The following is a 19,104-nucleotide window of genomic DNA, read 5'->3' as shown; positions in this document are numbered from 1 at the left end:
CACTGTAGCGCCGGTGTCCCTGCCCTCTGCTAGGCAGGGACGCTGTTCCCCTCACCTCTCTGCTCCGTGCCCGGCGTCCTCCTCCCGCTCTGCTGGCAGCGCGCGCTCCTTCCCGGCCACTGTGCTTAGGGCGCGCGCGCTCTCCCTCCCTCTTAAAGGGGCCGCGCGCGCCGTCCTAAGGAGTCCCCGGCCAATGGCCGGAGGACTTCACCATATATAAGGCACCTCCTCCAAAATGGAGGTGCCCGAGCAATGTTGTTGCACTGTTCACTACTCTGCTTCAGCCCTCTGGTCCCGTTGCCAGTTACCTGCCAGATACCTGCCAGATTCCTGCCAGCTTGCTGTCTTATTCCTGCCTGATATTCTGCTACCTGCCTGCTAGCCTGAGGTCCGACGGTCTGCCTTACAACTCCTGTCAGTCTGTCTAAGGACCAGCTTGCCCGCTCACCTGGGAGCGCACATCAGCTACCTGCCTGCTTGCCTGAGGTCCGACGGTCTGCCTTCCAACTCCTGTCAGTCTGTCTATGGACCAGCTTGCCCGCTCACCTGGGAGCGCACATCTGCTACCTGCCTGCTAGCCTACCTGGAGGCTCCGCCGTCACGTGCTGTGACCACCTGCCTGTCCAGTGACTCCTGCCCGCTCACCTGGGAGCGCTCATCTGCTGCCTGTCTGCTAGCCTACCTGGAGGCTCTGCCGTCACGTGCTGTGACCACCCGCCTGTCCAGAGACTTCTGCCCGCTCACCTGGGAGCGCTCATCTGCCGCCTGTCTGTTGGTCTTTCTGGAGGCTCCGCCGTCACATGCTGTGACCACCCGTTTATCCAGAGACTCTCGCCTGCTCACCTGGGAGCTCACGTCTACCATCAGCCGCCACAGGTCGTACCAACCCTTTACCCAGAGACTGCCCCGGTCACTTGCCGTGACCATCTGCCCGTTCATCCAGAGACTGCCCCGGTCACTTGCCGTGACCATCTGCCCGTTCATCCAGAGACTGCCCAAGTTACTTGCCGTGATCTCCTGCCCGTTCTTCCAGAGACTGTCCCGGTCACCTGCTGTGACTGCCTGCCTGGTCGCCACCCGCTCCCTTACAAGGACCGCCCCCTTGTATAGTAGCTCAGAGGTTCCGCCTCCCAGACCCGTTACAGAATGTACATTAGACCAGTGGAAATCTGTGCTTTGGTCTGATGAGTCCAAATTTGAGATCTTTGGTTCCAACCACCGTGTCTTTGTGCGACGCAGAAAAGGTGAACGGATGGACTCTACATACCTGGTTCCCACCGTGAAGCATGGAGGAGGTGTGATGGTGTGGGGGTGCTTTGCTGGTGATACTGTTGGGGATTTATTCAAAATTGAAGGCATACTGAACCAGCATGGCTACCACAGCATCTTGCAGCGGCATGCTATTCCATCCGGTTTGCGTTTAGTTGGACCATCATTTATTTTTCAACAGGACAATGACCCCAAACATATCTCCAGGCTGTGTAAGGGCTATTTAGCCAAGAAGGAAAGTGATGGGATGCTACGCCAGATGACCTGGCCTCCACAGTCACCAGACTTGAACCCAATCGAGATGGTTTGGGGTGAGCGGGACCGCAGAGTGAAGGCAAAAGGGCCAACAAGTGCTAAGCATCTCTCGAACTCCTTCAAGATTGTTGGAAGACCATTTCCGGTGACTACCTCTTGAAGCTCATCAAGAGAATGCCAAGAGTGTGCAAAGCAGTCATCAAAGCAAAAGGTGGCTACTTTGAAGAACCTAGAATATAAGATATATTTTCAGTAGTTTCACACTTTTTTGTTAAGTATATAATTCCACATGTGTTAATTCATAGTTTTGATGCCTTCAGTGTGAATGTACAATTTTCATAGTCATGAAAATACAGAAAAATCTTAAAATGAGAAGGTGTGTGCTCTGTACTGTATGAGTGACTTTAATTTAATTATGGATGGTAGCCTAGATAGAATATGGCTAGATGATAAGTGATAACATCATCATCTTCCAGTGTCCTGCCAACATATATGGAGGGTAATGGCTGGATAGATCTGTGGAAATTACATCACCTAGTAGTCAAAAAATATACATGTCACTCATTAACAAGATATACAATGTCAAGACTAGACTACATTTTTGGCTCTAGTAGTGTGACGATTTGGGTGGACAGTGTAGATCATGGGGTTAGAGGAATTTCAGATCATAGTTCGGTGATAATAACTCTCAGATTGGACCAGAAATTGAGTATGCCTTCATAGAAGCTTAGCCTATTTGGCTAAAACTAATAGGTCTGAATGACGTAATTCCAGATCAATTGGAGAGTTTTGTGGAAGCATATTCAGCACCAAGAAATTTTACCTTATTTTGGGACACATTGAAGTAATTTCTCTTAGACTGTCTCTCCTCTACTATTTCATATATTAAAAGAGCTACTTACCAAGAAGATGCTGATATTAAATATAGGTTAGTCTTATGTTTCAAATGAGAATAGTGTAAATTGGTTGCATTCCCATAGATTATATACTCAACACGCAGATTTCACGTCTAAACACAGTTCTTTACTCGACAATCATACTTTGAGTTGGGAAATCAGTCAAGTAAGCTTCTAGCCTTCATGGTTCGTAGGCATAATGATACCAATGCTATTCTGTGGAAGACATCCTTGGTGCTTTCTATAGTTAATATAAGTCACTATATAGTACCAAAAGTACTCACAATGAACCAGATTGCCTTTCATATCTATTGAATCTTGAATTCCCCAAGTTGAGAACCTCCCAACAATCTTTTTAGATGTAGATATCACCCTAGAGGAAATAAATGGTGATTATGGCCTCGGGAAAGGCTCCTGGACTCCTGGTCCAGATAGTCTACCATTAGAAATATATCATAGATATCAAGATGCCCTGGTACCTTATCTCCTAGGGTTTTTTTTCTGAAGGTTTGCAGGGAGGTTCTCTACCTGAATCCGTTTTTGATGCTAATATTATTGTTCTGAAAAAAGATGGAAAGGACCCTTTGGAGAAAGGATCTTATCGCCCTATCTCATTATTAAATGTAGATTACAAAATATTTACTAAAATCCTAGCCATAAGGCTTAATAAAGAACCGTATTTTTTTGGACAATGAGATGCACCTGACCATAAGAAGCACCTAGGTTTTAGAGGAGGAAAACAAAAAAAAATGTAAGTAAAAAATGTAGTCATGACGCACTGTTAAGGGAGAGAGGATCTGCTGCTGACTCGGCTAATATACCCCATCCTGGTATATATGGCCCCCCTTCCTATTATACGTGGCCACCATCCCCATCCTAGTATGCATGGCACTAGTGATGGGCGAGCACTAAAATGATCGTGTGCTCGTTGCTCGGGTCGAGCACATTGGAATACTCGGGTGCTTGACCTGAGCAACGAGCCCAATATAAGTCTACGGGAAACTCAAGCATTTTTCAGGCGGCTGCCCACGGCGGTTTGCAAAGGGCCTAAAAATTGCCAAAATCGATTGGAACAGTACTCAGATGACATGGGAACAGCATGGGGATGACCCCTGGAAGTATTTCTAACTCCCAGGTCACTGCTGTGAACAATGTTGTCAGAGGTATTACGCCACTTTTACGGTCTTACAATAAAACATACAAAAACAAAACCAAAATGGATTTCCCTGGGAAATATGTTAAGGAACATCCTTTCCAGGGTAATGACTTGTATATAAGGTAAAATAAATAACCAAAAACAAAAATACTCCTCCACACCTTTGGCTATGTTCACTCGTACTGTTTTTGATGCATTTTTGCACTTTTGCATTGCTTTCAACCGCGACAAATGCATTCAACGGGAAATGTCATTTTAACATTTTCCAACCTTATCTGGGCATGTGGTGTGTGACACATCATCAGACACACCCTGTTTCATTTATGAAGGAGGGACTCTGAAAGTCACAAAGCCTATTTTTAAAGGGCCATCAGTTGGCCTTTACTATTCTTAAAGGGCTAGCAGTAAGCCCTCATTATTCTTAGAGAGCCATCAGCCGGCTATGCTTTGTTGTTCCCATTACTAAAGAGTGGATCTCCTATACTGTTATTGCGTATGCAGTGAGTGGCAGGGCTGCCCAAAATTTGGACACACCCCAATACCACTTTGAAAATTTGGACGCACCCCAATACCCCTTTGAAGAGACTTAGAGGAGGACCTCCTGAAAACAATGGTCCCATAATTAGGAAGTGGGTCTCCCATACTGTTTGGCTATGCAGTGAATGCAAGGGCTGCCAAAAATTGAGAGGCACTCCAATGCCGCTTGGAAGAGATGTAGAGGGCCTCATGAAAAAATGTTCCCATTATTAGGAAGTGGGTCTCCCATAGTGTTGGCCTATGCAGTGAATGCAAGGGCTGACAAAAATATGGAGTCACTCTAATGCCCCTTGGAAGAGACATGGAGGTCAGAGGACCTCCTGAAAACAATGTTCCCATTATTAGGAAGTGGGTCTCCCATTGTGTTTGCCTCTGCAGTGAATGCAAGGGCTGTCAAAAATTTGGAGGCACTTCAATGCCCCTTGGAAGAAACATGGAGGTCAGAGGACTTCCTGAAAACAATGTTCCAATTACTAGGAAGTGGGCCTCCAATAGTGTTGGTCTATGCACTGAATGCAAGGGCTGCAAAAAATTGGGAGGCACTCCAATGCCCCTTGGAAGAGACGTGGAGGTCAGAGGGCTTCCTGAAAACAATGTTCCCATTATTAGGAAGTGGGTCTCCCATAGTGTTTGCCTATGCACTGAAGCAACGGCTGCCAAAAATTTGGAGGCACTCCAATGCCCCACGTAAGAGACGTAGGGGTCAGAAAGCCTCCTAAAACCAATGTTCCCATTATTAGGAAGTGGGTCTCCAATAGTGTTTGCCTATGCAGTGAAGCATTGGCTGCCAAAAATTTGGAGGAACTCCAATGCCCTTGCAAGAGAAGTAGAGGTCAGAGAGCCGCCTAAAAACAATGTTCCCATTATTAGGAAGTGGATCTCCCATAGTGTTTGCCTATTCAGTGAAGCAACGGCAGCCAGAAATTTGAAGGCACTCCAATGCCCCACGTAAGAGACGTAGAGGTCAGAGAGCATCCTAAAAAAAATGTTACCATTATTAGGAAGTGGGTCTCCCATAATGTTTGCCTATGCAGTGAAGCAACAGCTGGGAAAAATGTAAAAGGACTCCAATGCCCCTCGCAAGAGACATACAGATGAAAGAGCTTACTAAAAACAATGTTCCCATTATTAGGAAGTGGGTCTCCCATAATGTTTGCATATGCAGTGAAGCTACAGCTGCCAAAAAATTGGAGGCTCTCCAATGCCCCATGCAAGAGGTCAGAGAGCCTCCTAAAACCAATGTTCCCATTATTAGGAAGTGGGTCTCCTATAGAGTTTGCCTATGCAGTGAAGCATTGGCTGCCAAAAATTTGGAGGAACTCCAATGCCCCTTGAAAGAGAAGTAGAGGTCAGAGAGCCTCCTAAAAATAATGTTCCTATTATTACGAAGTGGGCTCCCATAGTGTTTGCCTATGCACTGAAGCAACGGCTTTTAAAATTTGGAGGCACTCCAATACCCCTTGCAAGAGATGTAGAGGTGAGAGGGCCTCCTAAAAACAATGTTCCCATTATTAGGAAGTGGGTCTCCCATAGTGTTTGCCTATGCAGTGAAGCAATGGCTGCCCAAAATTTGGAGGAACTCCAATACCCCTTGCAAGAGACATAGAGGATAGAGAGCCTCCTAAAAACAATGTTTCCATTATTAGGAAGTGAGTCTCCCATAGTGCTTGCCTATGCAGTGAAGCAACTGGTGCCAAAAATTTGGAAGCAAGCTAAAACTCCTTGCAAGAAACGTAGGGGTCAGAGAACCTTGTAAAAACAATGTTCCCATTATTATGAAGTGCGTCTCCCATAGTGTTTGCCTATGCTGTGAAGCAACTGCCGCCAAAAATTTGGAGGCACACTAATACCCCTTGCAAGAAAAGTAGGGGTCAGAGAACCTCGTAAAAACAATGTTCCCATTATTAGGAATTGGGTCTCCCATAGTGTTTGCCTATGCAGTGACTGCAAGGGCTGCCAAAAATTTAGAGGTACTCCAATGCCCCTTGCAGGAGACCTTGAGGAAAAAGGGGGAAGAGCCTAGGCTTTTAATAGAAGATCCATCACAAATATAAGGGCAAATGATATAAATTTTATTGAAAAATTACAATTAGGGGTGAAAAAACATACATGGAAGACACACAGTGTGTTAAAATAGCGCACACAGTGGAATGAAACACTCCATAAAAGCATAGTTAACATAATATATATAATCACATCATATATCATTAGTATGCATAGTGCTTGATTATGTATGTCGCTTATGGAGGCTTAATGGAGTATGTAAATCAACCATGGTAAACATGTCTGAAAGAGGCCTGTTGCCTCTGGTTAAAGATTACCTTGAATGTCTGCCCACGTGCGCGGCAACCCCAACGCGCGTTTCGGCGATCAGCCTTTGTCAAGGGGTATGTGGAAGAGTGAAGAGGTGTGGTATAAAAAGGTAACGTCAGCCAATGGGAGGATTAGCAACTGTGCCACGCCTCCCCGCTCATCACATGTATGTATATGGCGCATTGAGTATATGGTAGCGCTATTGAATACCCAGAGATGCAAAGCGCCAACAGGAAGTGATGTAAGAAATCACCATGGAGACAAGGCGTAAACCATAGTGACGCCACCCATAAACCCAGAGATGCAAAGCACAAACTGGAAGTGACGCAGCCATACCCACGGTAACCAGGACGCACACCAGCAACGGCATCAGGGGAGATGCCGCAAGCTGGGGGGCATACAGGCACTGCGGGACACGCGCGTGCAGGAAAGCGATGCATCCTGGTGGGGTGGGAGGGAGGAAAGTCAACCTTTGTAATGCATGACAAGAAACATCTTAAAGGCAACAGAAGTATGTAGGAATAGATCAATGTATATAGGTATGTAAACAGGAACCATAATGTTTGTGTGACTAGTGGGGGGCAACGATAACCAAAAAGATTATTGTAAATTATTATAAGAGATGGTATTATATTATAATATTATAATAGAATATTAGATATCTGTTATATATTTACCCACATATAGACACACAAAATATACACGGCTCCCAAAGGAAGACAGCAGCGCACATTAAATTGTCACAAACGGGATAATTAGGATAGAGTATCAAGTTGCATACTACAAAAAATGAAAAATAAAATATACACATACTGTCCATACTGCAACTTACTCATTGGATGTGTACCAAGAGGCTAATCGTCAAACTAACTAACTATATTCAAGAGGGAGCCGAAGCACAAAACAACGATATATAGCCTATTATATTGAAAATATGAAACAATCTTAATTAAACATATAGCCACAGAAGTCTGGAGAGACTATTGAATGCAAAAAATACATACATAAATATAAAAACATGATTAAAAACAAGCAAGTATCATGCAAAGTACAGTGGGAAGGGCAGAGCCCGCACAACCTGCACGATGCGTGTATCCTTCCCACTGAGGTAAATATGATTGATTACAATTGGATATGATGTGAGGGTAGGCGATAAGTTCACTTGAATAGGGGCATCTTAGATACATATAGATTGCTCTTTCTATATATCCACATATATCCTCTTTGCTATACAATGTTTTTTGTGCAATAGGGATTTGATAAAAGAGAAATCTGTACCTTGCGTGATACTTGCTTGTTTTTAATCATGTTTTTATATTTATGTATGTATTTTTTGCATTCAATAGTCTCTCCAGACTCTCTGTGGCTATATGTTTAATTAAGATTGTTTCATATTTTCAATATAATAGGCTATATATCGTTGTTTTGTGCTTCGGCTCCCTCTTGAATTAAATTGTCACAGCATGCATATATACAATGTCAATAGTTGCACAATTATAAAAAGTAATTACATTTATATAGTAAAAAATAGAAAGTATAGCTGATTGAAGATGTAGAAAATATTGCTTGCATGCATAAATAAATTCATTCTTGAAGATAAAGGCGTCATACAGGCACATAGGTGAAAAGACCAAGGGAAATAATGGAAGACGTACCTAATGTATAAAAAATAGAATTAAAATCAAATAAAAACAGAGTGGGTCAACAGTATGCATGAGGATGGGGAAAAAAGGGAGGAAGGAAAAAGGGGGGGGAGAGGGAGGGAAGGAAACGTGGCGATCACAGAAATGGTACGAAACTTAAATTTTCGTTGAGTCCATTTGGATGGATGGTATTGAGAGTCCAAATCCACCTGGCCTCCAAATGGGCCAGGCGTCTGGAGATTTGACCCCCGCTTATCCCTATGTCAATGCAATCAATCCCTTTGACTCTTAGTAGGTTGCCATTACACTGGTAATGTTGTTTAAAGTGGCGAGGGATAGTTTTTAAACTGGACAAATCTGTCTGCTCCAATGCTGAGAAAATACCAAGTATGTGTTCCCTGATTCTTATTTTGAATTGGCGTGTGGTCAAACCGACATATATAAGACCACAGGGACATATGGCGTAATATATTACATTCTTAGTAAGGCAGTTGATGCGTTTCTTAATTTTGTATATTTTCTGACCACTAGCATCACAGAAATCGTCAGCTTGCTCAACATTGGTGCAGGCTATACAGTGTCCGCATGGTGTACAGCCATATTTAATTGTTGCGGCATCCAAAAAGGTGAAATTGGGTTCACCCACATAATGGCTTCTGGTGAGGTGATCCCAGAGGTTCTTAGACCTACGAAAAGTTATTGCAGGTATCGGTGGAATGAATTTAGATAATATGGGATCACATCTCGAAACAGGCCATGCCTTTATTAATGCCTTTTTCATTGCGGGAATCTGTGTATGACATTTGGTTATGAACCTAACCACGTCATTATGTGTGGTATCACAAACCTTATATAATAGGTCATGACGTGATGAAAACTTGGCCCTATGATAGGCTCTTTTAATGGCCCTTCTACTATATCCTTGTTCTTGGAATCTAAATGTTAATTCTTTAGCTTGTATTTCGAAATCTTGGTTCGTCGAACAAATCCTGCGGAGACGCAGGAACTGTCCGACTGGGATCGACTGCACCATATGTTGGGGATGGGAGGAAGAAGCATGTAAAAGCATGTTAGAAGCGGTACGCTTCCTATAGATGTCAGTCTGTATTTCACCATCCACATCCTTCTTAAGTAAGACATCCAAGAATCCAGCTTTGTCTACACTATACTGGTAAGTGATATGTATATTTAGGTCATTGATGTTCAATTCTTCCATAAACGATACCAACTCAGAATCTGTGGCCTGCCAGACAATCAAGATGTCATCGATGTACCGCGTCCAGAGGAGGACGCGGCACATCGACAGCAGGCGATCTGACAGGCAGAGGTCCCTTTCCCACAGACCCAGGAACAGGTTGGCGTATGAGGGAGCGAAGGCTGCCCCCATCGCTGTTTCCTGGAGCTGTAGAAAGAAGGACCCCTTGAAGATGAAAAAGTTGTGGGTCAGAGTGAACTCTAAAAATTCCAATACCAATTCTTGTATTGGCACAGGGATGTCAGAACTGTCCAAGAAATATTTGGTTGCCCACAATCCATCGCGATGTCTGATGTTTGTATATAAAGATTCAATGTTGGCTGTAACCAGAATGGTATCAGAGTCCAAATGTAACCCATCAAATTTACATAATAAATCCATGGTGTCTTTTAGAAACGAGGGTAAAATCTCGACCAAAGGCTGGAGTATAGAGTCTATCCATCTATTTACCGACTCCAAGTAGTTCCCTCCCCCCGATATTATGGGTCGTTCAGGGGGGGTGGATGAGTTTTTATGAAGTTTGGGTAACAGATAAAGAGTGGGTATAGTAGGTTCAGTGACTATTAATGCTGTGAAGAGGTCATGAGTAATTACTTTATTACTCAGTGCTTTATTGAGAATGCTCTGAAGTTGTCGACTGAAGGCGGACAAGGTGTTATATGTAAGTTTTCTATAACATGTGGTGTTGTTCAATTGGTGAAATGCCTCACGCTCATACATCTTCTTTGGCCAAATACAAATGTTACCCCCCTATGGGAGACCCTGAGGTTAGAGAGCCTCCTAAAAGCAATGTTACCATTATTAGAAAGTGGGTCTCCCATAATGTTTGCATATGCAGTGAAGCTACGGCTGCCAAAAATTTGGAGGCACTCTAATGCCCCATGCAAGAGACGTAGAGGTCAGAAAGCCTCCTAAAAACCATGTTCCCATTATTAGTAAGTGGGTCTCCCATAGTGTTTGCCTATACAGTGACTGCAAGGGCTGCCAAAAAATTGGAGGCACTCTAATGGCTCTTGCAGGGGACCTAGAGGCCAGAGAGCCTCCTAAAAACAAGGCAACCATTATTAGGAAGTGGGTCTCCCTTAGTGTTTGCCTATGCAGTGAAGCAACTGCCGCCAAAAATTTGGAGGCACACTAATACCCCTTGCAGGAGACGTAGAGGTCAGAGAGCCTAGTAAAAACAATGTTACAATTATTAGGAAGTGGGTCTCCCATAATGTTTGCATATGCAGTGAAGCTACGGCTGCCAAAAATTTGGAGGCACTCTTATGCCCCTTGCAAGAGACTTGGAGGTCAGAATGCCTCCTAAAACAATGGTCCCATTATTAGGAAGTGGGTCTCCCATAGTGTTTGCCTATGCAGTAAAGCAACGGCAGCCAAAAATTTGGAGGCACTCCAATGCCCCACGTAAGAGACTTAGAGGTCAGAGAGCCTCCTAAAAACAATGTTCCTATTATTACGAAGTGGGCTCCCATAGTGTTTGCCTATGCACTGAAGCAACTGCCGCCAAAAAGTTGGAGGCACACTAATACCCCTTGCAGGAAACGTAGGGGTCAGAAAACCTCGTAAAAACAATGTTCCCATTATTAGGAAGTGGGTCTCCCATAGAGTTTGCCTATGCAGTGACTGCAAGGGCTGGCAAAAATTTGGAGGCACTCCAATGCCCCTTGCAGGAGACCTAGAGGTCACAGAGCCTCCTAAAAACAATGTTACCATTATTAGAAAGTGAGTCTCCCATAATGTTTGCATATGCAGTGAATCAACGGCTGCCAAAAATTTGGAGGCACTCTAATGCTCCATTCAAGAGAAGTAGAGGTCAGAAAGCCTCCTAAAAACAATGTTCCCATTATTAGGAAGTGGGTCTCCATTAGTCTTTGCCTATTCAGTGAAGCAATGGCTGCCAAAAATTTGGTGGAACTCCAATACCCCTTGCAAGAGACATTGAGGACAGAGAGCCTCCTAAAAACAATGTTCCCATTATTATGAAGTGGGTCTCCCATAGTGTTAGCCTATGCAGAGAAGCAACTGCCGCCAAAAATTTGGAGGCACACTAATACCCCTTACAAGAAATGTAGGGGTCAGAGAACCTCGTAACAACAATGTTCCCATTATTATGAAGTGGGTCTCCCATAGTGTTTGCCTATGCAGTGAAGCAATGGCTGCCAAAAAATTTGGAGGAACTCCAATGCCCCTTGCAAGAGACGTAGAGGTCAGAGAGCCTCCTTAAAGCAATGTTTCCATTATTAGGAAGTGGGTCTCCCATAGTGTTTGTCTATGTAGTGAAGCAACGGCTGCCAAAAATTTGGAGGCACTCCAACGCCCCACATAAGAGAAGTAAAGGTCAGAGAGCTTCCTAAAAACAAAGTTCCCATTATTAGGAAGTGGGCTCACATAATGTTTGCATATGCAGTGAAGCAACGGCTGCCAAAAATTTGGAGGCACTCCAACGCCCCACATAAGAGAAGTAAAGGTCAGAGAGCTTCCTAAAAACAATGTTCCCATTATTAGGAAGTGGGTGTCCCATAGTGTTTGCCTATGCAGTGAAGCAATGGCTGCCAAAAATTTGGAGGGACTCCAATACCCCTTGCAAGAGACATAAAGGACAGAGAGCCTCCTAAAAACAATGTTTCCGTTATTAGGAAGTGAGTCTCCCATAGTGTTTGCCTATGCAGTGAAGCAACTGCTGCCAAAAATTTGGAGGCAAACTAAAACCCCTTGCAAGAAACATAGGGGTCAGAGAACATCATAAAAACAATGTTCCAACTATTAGGAAGTGGGTCTTCCATAGTGTTTGCCTATACAGTGACTGCAAGGGCTGCCAAAAATTTGGAGGCACTCCAATGGCTCTTGCAGGGGACCTAGAGGTCAGAGAGCCTCCTAAAAACAAGGTAACCATTATTAGGAAGTGGGTCTCCCATAGTGTTTGCCTATGCAGTGAAGCAACTACCGCCAAAAATTTGGAGGCACACTAATACCCCTTGCAAGAAACGTAGGGGTCAGAGAACCTCATAAAAACAATGTTCCCATTATTAGGAAGTGCGTCTCCCATAGTGTTTGCCTATGCAGTGACTGCAAGGGATGCCAAAAATTTGGAGGCACTAAAATGCCCCTTGCAGGAAACGTAGAGGTCAGAGAGCCTCCTAAAAACAATGTTACCATTATTAGGAAGAGGGTCTCCCATAATGTTTGCATATGCAGTGAAGCAACGGCTGCCAAAAATTTGGAGGCACTCTTATGCCCCTTGCAAGAGACTTGGAGGTCAGAATGCCTCCTAAAACAATGGTCCCATTATTAGGAAGTGGGTCTCCCATAGTGTTTGCCTATGCAGTAAAGCAACGGCTGCCAAAAATTTGGAGGCACTCCAATGCCCCACGTAAGAGACGTACAGGTCAGAGAGCCTCCTAAAAACAATGTTCCTATTATTACGAAGTGGGCTCCCGTAGTGTTTGCCTATGCACTGAAGCAACGGCTGTTAAAATTTGGAGCCACTCCAAGGCCCCTTGCAAGAGACATAGAGGTGAGAGAACCTCCTAAAAACAATGTTCCCATTATTAGGAAGTTGGTATCCCATAGTGTTTGCCTATGACGTGAAGCAATGGCTGCCAAAAATTTGGAGGAAATCCAATACCCCTTGAAAGAGACATAGAGAACAGAGAGCCTCCTCAAAACAATGTTTCCATTATTAGGAAGTGAGTCTCCCATAGTGTTTGCCTATGCAGTGAAGCAACTGCTGCCAAAAATTTGGAGGCATGCTAAAACCCCTTGCAAGAAATGTTGGAGTCAGAGAACCTCGTAAAAACAATATTCCCATTATTATGAAGTGGGTCTCCCATATTGTTTGCCTATGCAGTGAAGCAACTGCCGCCAAAAAGTTGGAGGCACACTAATACCCCTTGCAAGAAACGTAGGGGTCAGAAAACCTCGTAAAAACAATGTTCCCATTATTTGGAAGTGGGTCTCCTATAGAGTTTGCCTATGCAGTGACTGCAAGGGCTGCCAAATATTTGGAAGCACTCCAATGACCCCTTGCAGGAGACCTAGAGGTCACAGAGCCTCCTAAAAACAATGTTACCATTATTAGGAAGTGAGTCTCCCATAATGTTTGCATATGCAGTGAATCTACGGCTGCCAAAAATTTGGAGGCACTCTAATGCCCCATGCAAGAGAAGTAGAGGTCAGAAAGCCTCCTAAAAACAATGTTCCCATTATTAGGAAGTGGGACTCTATTAGTCTTTGCCTATTCAGAGAAGCAATGGCTGCCAAAAATTTGGAGGAACTCCAATACCCCTTGCAAGAGACATAGAGGACAGAGAGCCTCCTAAAAACAATGTTTCCATTATTAGGAAGTGAGTCTCCCATAGTGTTGGTCTATGCAGTGAAGCAACTGCTGCCAAAAATTTGGAGGCAAGCTAAAACCCCTTGCAAGAAACATAGGGGTCGGAGAACCTCGTAACAACAATGTTCCCATTATTATGAAGTGGGTCTCCCATAGTGTTGGCCTATGCAGTGAAGCAACAGCCGCCAAAAATTTGGAGGCACACTAATACCCCTTGCAAGAAATGTAGGGGTCAGAGAACATCGTAACAACAATGTTCCCATTATTATGAAGTGGGTCTCCCATAGTGTTTGCCTATGCAGTGAAGCAATGGCTGCCAAAAAATTTGGAGGAACTCCAATGCCCCTTGCAAGAAACGTAGGGGTCAGAGAACCTCATAAAAACAATGTTCCCATTATTAGGAAGTGCGTCTCCCATAGTGTTTGCCTATGCAGTGACAGCAAGGGCTGCCAAAAATTTGGAGGCACTAAAATGCCCCTTGCCGGAGACATAGAGGTCAGAGAGCCTACTAAAAACAATGTTACCATTATTAGGCAGTGGGTCTCCCATAATATTTGCATATGTAGTGAAGCTACGGCTGCCAAAAATTTTGAGGCACTCTTATGCCCCTTGCAAGAGACTTGGAGGTCAGAATGCCTCCTAAAACAATGGTCCCATTACTAGGAAGTGGGTCTCCCATAGTGTTTGCCTATGCAGTGAAGCAACGGCTGCCAAAAATTTGGAGGCATTCCAATGCCCCACGTAAGAGACGTAAAGGTCAGAGAGCTTCCTAAAAACAAAGTTCCCATTATTAGGAAGTGGGCTCCCATAATGTTTGCCTAGTCTGTAGTAGGATGAAGTAGGTGCTGGTAAAAAATCCGCGCTCCTCCGTAGTGAAGAATTATGACGAGATTGTATAATTAAACAATCTTGTGGTTTATTGTTAAAAGCTACGATTACTACGCGTTTCGTGGACGTCCCGTCCACTTCCTCAGGTACATAGCTGATGTAGACCGATTTATCAAACGGTCTTATATACATAAAACTACACGTGGTGAAAAAAAAAGGAGAAAAGCCCGCTGTTATTCTTGGCGCCAAGACCAACCAACGGTTTACAGAGAGACAGTGAAATTATTTATAAATAGATTAAATAAAATTATTGGTCGACTAATTACACTCTTATGCAGATAAAATGAAAACCATAGAACAAATAATTAAAATGACCTCTGAAATGTAATGATCCAAATGTTTTAAAACATTTATATTAAAGCACATGGGATAAAACATTTGTAGTTGATCGAGGACAGCAGTGTATGCGATCCCAAAGTCCTAGCTATATTGTATCATGTGTGAAAGATCAGAGAGTCCAGACCGCTCTGCCAGACCTCACACCTCGTCGGCTGACAGGCAGAAAACCAAGAGCTGAAGGAATGGCAGAAGGTGCAAGCCTGCTACTAGTGTATTAGGTATGAGGTGTTTGTCAGTGAGGAAAGGGGGGGAAGGAGGGAGGACAGGCATGTAGAGATGACTGAGGACCGCAAGTGTGTAAACTCCTGAACGATTGGTATATTACAATGTATTGAAGATAAGATCTTCCAGATCACTGTGCTGGATCTCACACCTCGTCGGCTGACTGACAGAGGACAGGGAACTAAAGGAAGAGAAGAAAATGCAAACTAGTCTCCATGGGACGTACTAGTCTGCTAAAGGTATATTATGTATGTTATCAGTAGCAGTGTAAATAGAAGGGGGCAGGTTGTAGGAAAGAGTGGGGGAATGAGGAGATGGCTGTGTGACTGTAGAATGCTGAGATACTTAATTCTTATTATGTGCTGTGGCATATGTATATAGATGTTAGTGTAGAAGACCTCAGGAAATGCATGGAAGGAATTGGTATGCGAATTACAAGGCTAGAAATCTTGCTGTTCTGTTATCATCAATATATATAATATGTATGGCAGGAATAAGGACGATAACGAATTTTGTGTTGTAGGAATTGTGGGGTTTGAGCCATGTGTCAGAATACATTGGGAATAAAAAAGGGGGGTGGGGTGGACATATGATATATAATTGAATTAGAAATGTATATAATGGGTATATGTGATAACTGACCTCAAGACTCATATAAAAACCTCTGTGATTTCATTTAGCCCTTGTGGCTTCAAAGTGTTGAGTTTATACATCCAATAAATTTCTTTACCATTCAGACATTGCACCCTATTAGGGGTGTCAGGCAAAACATGTTCAATAGGTAAGATCTTAAGATCCCTGTTATCCTGCTTGTGTTGCAGGACCATATGTCGGGACAGCCCATGTTTCATGAATCCTGTGGTTATATTATGTCTATGAGAATTGAGTCTATTATGTAGTGCCTGAGTCGTCCTGCCCACATATTGTTTAGGGCAACTACATTCAATAACGTATATCACATAATCTGTTTCACATGACATGGGATATGACATTTTGAAATTTTCACCAGTGGCCACCGAAGTGAAATTATCAGTGGAATGTATAATGGATTTACAACACATGCAGCTCTTCTTACCACATTTAGTAACTAAGTGTTTTTTTCCTCTACCACAATATTTGGTTCCTGCCTACGTAATTTAATCGGAGCCAATATATTTCTTAATGTAGGTGCTCTCCTGAATATTATGGAGGGATTTCTTGGTAAGACCTGATTTAATAAACGGTCATTTTGAAGAATATGCCAATTTTTTTTAAGAATTTCTCTGATTTCCCTATGTTGTTGATTATATGTGGTGATGAATTTTAGTTCATGCTCAAAATTATCATTCTTTTTTCGTGCTGGTTCCCTCAGTAATGAACTTTGATTATTTTTTTCCCTCACCTGTTTGAATGAATTGAATACCAAATCTTTGGGATATTTCTGCTGTATAAATCTCTGTTTCAGAACCTCTGATTGTTTGTCATAATCTATTTCAGTGGTACAGTTTCTACGGATTCTTTGGAATTGATTGTGCGGAATATTAGTAAGCCATTTTTTATAATGTCCACTGGAAAAATGGATGTAGCTATTGGTATCCACTGATTTAAAATAAGTTTTAGTGAAAATTCTGTCATCTTTTACATATAAAACAAGATCCAGAAAATTAATAGATTCTTCACCACTATCCTTATTAAAAGAAATACCCCAATTGTTATTGTTGAGAAAGCAGAAAAACGTAGTGGGGTCTATAATTTTCCTGTCAATGATGAAGATTAGGTCATCTATATACGTTATTGAATGTAGTTGCCCTAAACAATATGTGGGCAGGACGACTCAGGCACTACATAATAGACTCAATTCTCATAGACATAATATAACCACAGGATTCATGAAACATGGGCTGTCCCGACATATGGTCCTGCAACACAAGCAGGATTACAGGGATCTTAAGATCTTACCTATTGAACATGTTTTGCCTGACACCCCTAATAGGGTGCAATGTCTGAATCGTAAAGAAATTTATTGGATGTATAAACTCAACACTTTGAAGCCACAAGGGCTAAATGAAATCACAGAGGTTTTTATATGAGTCTTGAGGTCAGTTATCACATATACCCATTATATACATTTCTAATTCAATTATATATCATATGTCCACCCCACCCCCCTTTTTTATTCCCAATGTATTCTGACACATGGCTCAAACCCCACAATTCCTACAACACAAAATTCGTTATCGTCCTTATTCCTGCCATACATATTATATATATTGATGATAACAGAACAGCAAGATTTCTAGCCTTGTAATTCGCATACCAATTCCTTCCATGCATTTCCTGAGGTCTTCTACACTAACATCTATATACATATGCCACAGCACATAATAAGAATTAAGTATCTCAGCATTCTACAGTCACACAGCCATCTCCTCATTCCCCCACTCTTTCCTACAACCTGCCCCCTTCTATTTACACTGCTACTGATAACACACATAATATACCTTTAGCAGACTAGTACGTCCCACGGAGACTAGTTTGCATTTTCTTCTCTTCCTCTAGTTCCCTGTCCTCTGTCAGTCAGCCGACGAGGTGTGAGATCCAGCACAGTGATCTGGAAGATCTTATCTTCAATACATTGTAATATACCAATCGTTCAGGAGTTTACACACTTGCGGTCCTCAGTCATCTCTACATGCCCGTCCTCCCTCCTTCCCCCCCTTTCCTCACTGACAAACACCTCATACCTAATACACCAGTAGCAGGCTTGCACCTTCTGCCATTCCTTCAGCTCTTGGTTTTCTGCCTGTCAGCCGACGAGGTGTGAGGTCTGGCAGAGCGGTCTGGACTCTCTGATCTTTCACACATGATACAATATAGCTAGGACTTTGGGATCGCATACACTGCGGTCCTCGATCAACTACAAATGTTTTATCCCATGTGCTTTAATATAAATGTTTTAAAACATTTGGATCATTACATTTCAGAGGTCATTTTAATTATTTGTTCTATGGTTTTCATTTTATCTGCATAAGAGTGTAATTAGTCGACCAATAATTTTATTTAATCTATTTATAAATAATTTCACTGTCTCTCTGTAAACCGTTGGTTGGTCTTGGCGCCAAGAATAACAGCGGGCTTTTCTCCTTTTTTTTTCACCACGTGTAGTTTTATGTATATAAGACCGTTTGATAAATCGGTCTACATCAGCTATGTACCTGAGGAAGTGGACGGGACGTCCACGAAACGCGTAGTAATCGTAGCTTTTAACAATAAACCACAAGATTGTTTAATTATACAATCTCTCGTCATAATTCTTCACTACGGAGGAGCGCGGATTTTTTACCAGCACCTACTTCATCCTACTACAGACTACCTACAAGATCCCTAGGGATTCTGTGCTGGCTGCAGCCCTTCGTCACTAATTCTTACATGAGTTGTGCATTTCACAACTCATTAAGGTGAGCACATTTTCTTTTTACCCACGTGGTTGTTGTTGGATAACAGCGCTATTGCGCCCCTATCTTTTTACTTATAATGTTTGCCTATGCAGTGAAGCAATGGCTGTCAAAAATTTGGTGGAACTCCAATACCCCTTGCAAGAGACGTAGAGGTTAGAGAGTCTCCTAAAAACAATGTTCCCATAATTAGGAAGTGGGTCTGCCATAGTGTTTGCCTATGTAGTGATGCAACGGCCGCCAAAAATTTGGAGGCACTCCAATGCCACACGTAAGAGACTTAGAGGTCAGAGAGCCTCCTAAAAACAATGTTCCTATTATTACGAAGTGGGCACCCATAGTGTTTGCCTATGCACTGAAGCAACGGCTGTTAACATTTGGAGGCACTCCAATGCCCCTTGCAAGAGAGGTAGAGGTGAGAGAGCCTCCAAAAAACAATGTTCCCATTATTAGGAAGTTGGTATCCCATAGTGTTTGCCTATGCAGTGAAGCAACTGCTGCCAAAAATTTGGAGACATGCTAAAACCCCTTGCAAGAAATGTAGAAGTCAGAGAACCTCGT

The 19,104-nt window shown here is 42.9% G+C and overlaps 1 protein-coding gene across 1 annotated transcript in view; it reads right to left on the bottom strand.

Annotated features, from left to right (window-relative positions):
- LOC141160805 (gamma-crystallin 1) overlaps window positions 1-18,566 on the bottom strand; it is an 84,066-nt gene extending 65,500 nt beyond the window's left edge. The window contains exon 1 of the mRNA XM_073645594.1: window positions 17,590-18,566. The gene's annotated coding sequence lies outside the window, so the exon portion shown is untranslated. The remainder of the gene's footprint in view (window positions 1-17,589) is intronic.
- Window positions 18,567-19,104: the final 538 nt, after the last annotated feature.

This window comes from Phyllobates terribilis, unplaced genomic scaffold, assembly GCF_046119375.1.
Source record: "Phyllobates terribilis strain yellow unplaced genomic scaffold, ASM4611937v1 Scaffold_9__5_contigs__length_417890890, whole genome shotgun sequence".
Taxonomy (NCBI): domain Eukaryota; kingdom Metazoa; phylum Chordata; class Amphibia; order Anura; family Dendrobatidae; genus Phyllobates; species Phyllobates terribilis.
This window is presented reverse-complemented; position numbering and strand designations above follow the sequence as displayed.